This window comes from Grampus griseus (assembly GCF_964374135.1).
Source record: "Grampus griseus genome assembly, chromosome: 13".
NCBI lineage: Eukaryota > Metazoa > Chordata > Mammalia > Artiodactyla > Delphinidae > Grampus > Grampus griseus.
In genome coordinates, this window is record NC_139007.1 from 4,630,122 (window position 1) to 4,632,951 (window position 2,830).

Genomic DNA, 2,830 nt, shown 5'->3' on the forward strand with positions numbered 1-2,830 from the left:
TCGATAATTACCTTAAATATAAATGGACTAAATGCTCCCAACAAAAGACACAGATTGGCTGAATGGATACAAAAACAAGACCCATATATTTGCTGTCTACAGGAGACCCACTTCAGACCTAGAGACACATACAGACTGAAAGTAAGGGATGGAAAAAGATATTTCATGGAGATGGAAACCAAAAGAAAGCTGGAGTAGCAATTCTCATATCAGACAAAATAGACTTTAAAATACAGACTATTAAAAGAAACAAAGAAGGACACTGCATAATGATCAAGGGATCGATCCAAGAAGAAGATATAACAATTGTAAATATTTATGCACCCAACATAGGAGGACCACAATACATAAGGCAAATACTAACAGCCATAAAAGGGGAAATCGACAGTAACACATTCATAGTAGGGGACTTTAACACCCCACTTTCACCAATGGACAGGTCATGCAAAATGAAAACAAATAAGGAAACACAAGCTTTAAATGATACATTAAACAAGATGGACTTAATTGATATTTATAGGACATTCCATCGAAAAACAACAGAATACACATTTTTCTCAAGTTCTCATGGAACATTCTCAAAGATAGATCATATCTTGGGTCACAAGTCAAGCCTTGGTAAATTTAAGAAAATTAAAATTGTTTCAAGTATCTTCTCCAACCCCAATGCTATGAGACTAGATATCAATTACAGGAAAGGATCTGTAAAAAATAAAAACACATGGAGGCTAAACAATAAACTACTTAATAACGAAGTGATCACTGAAGAAATCAAAGAGGAAATTAAAAAAACCTAGAAACAAATGACAATGGAGACAAGATGACCCAAAACCAATGGGATTCAGCAAAAACAGTTCTAAGAGGGAAGTTTATAGCAATACAGTCCTACCTTAAGAAACAGGAAACATCTCGAATAAACAACCTAATATTGCACCTAAAGCAATTATAGAAAGAAGAAAAAAAACCCCGCAAAGTTAGCAGAAGGAAAGAAATCAGATCAGAAATAAATGAAAAGAAATGAAGGAAACGACAGCAAAGATCAATAAAACTAAAAGCTGGTTCTTTGTGAAGATAAACAAAATAGATAAACCATTAGCCAGACTCATCAAAAAAAAAAAAAAAAGGGAGAAGACTCAATTCAATAGAATTAGAAATGAAAAAAGAGAAAAACTCACAGTGCAGAAATACAAATGATCATGAGAGATTACTACAAGCAACTCTATGCCAATAAAATGGACAACCTGGAAGATATGAACAAATTCTTAGAAAGGCACAATGTGCCAAGACTGAATCAGGAAGAAATAGAAAATATGAACAGACCAATCACAAGCACTGAAATTGAAACTGTGATTAAAAATCTTCCAACAAACAAAAGCCCAGGAACAGATGGCTTCACAGGCGAATTCTATCAAATATGTAGAGAAGAGCTAACACCTATCCTTCTCAAAATCTTCCAAAATATAACGGAGGGAGGAACACTCCCAAACTCATTCGACGAGGCCACCATCACCTTGATACCAAAACCAGACAAGGATGTCACAAAGAAAGAAAACTACAGGCCAGTACCACTGATGAACATAGATGGAAAAATCCTCAACAAAATCCTAGCAAACAGAATCCAACAGCACATTAAAAGGATCATACACCATGATCAAGTGGGGTTTATTCCAGGAATGCAAGGATTCTTCAATATATGGAAAACAATGAATGTGATAAATCACATTAACAAACTGAAGGAGAAAAACCATATGATCATCTCAATAGATGTAGAGAAAGCTTTTGACAAAATTCAACACCCATTTATGATAAAAACCCTCTGGAAAGTAGGCATAGAGGGAACTTTCCTCAACATAATAAAGGCCATATATGACAAACCCACAGCCAACATCAGCCTCAATGGTGAAAAACTGAAAGCATTTCCACTAAGATCAGGAACAAGACAAGGTTGCCCACGCTCACCACTCTTATTCAATGTAGTTTTGGAAGTTTTAGCCACAGCAATCAGAGAAGAAAAGGAAATAACAGGAATCCAAATCGGAAAAGAAGAGGTAAAGCTGTCACTGTTTGCAGATGACATGATACTATACATAGAGAATCCTAAAGATGCTACCAGAAAACTTCTAGAGCTACTCAATGAATTTGGTAAAGTTGCAGGATACAAAATTAATGCACAGAAATCTCTGTCATTCCTATACACTAATGATGAAAAATCTGAAAGTGAAATCAAGAAAACACTCCCATTTACCATTGCAACAAAAAGAATAAAATATCTAGGAATAAACCTACCTAAGGAGACAAAAGACCTGTATGCAGAAAATTATAAGACACTGATGAAAGTAATTAAAGATACAAATAGATGGAGAGATATACCATGTTCTTGGATTGGAAGAATCAATATTGTGAAAATGATTCTACTACCCAAAGCAATCTACACATTCAATACAATCCCTATCAAACTACCACTGGTAATTTTCACAGAACTAGAGTAAAAAAAAATCGCAATTTGTATGGAAACACAAAAGACCCCGAATAGCCAAAGCAGTCTTGAGAACGAAATATGGAGCTGGAGGAATCAGGGTCCCTGACTTCAGACTATACTACAAAGCTACATTAATCAAGGTAGTATGGTACTGGCACTAAAACAGAAAGATAGATCAGTGGAACAGGATAGAAAGCCCAGAGATAGACCCACGCACATATGGTCACCTTATCTTTGATAAAGAAGGCAGGAATGTACAGTGGAGAAAGGACAGCCTCTTCAATAGTTGGTGTTGGGAAAACTGGACAGGTACATATAAAAGTATGAGATTAGATCACTCCCTAACACCAT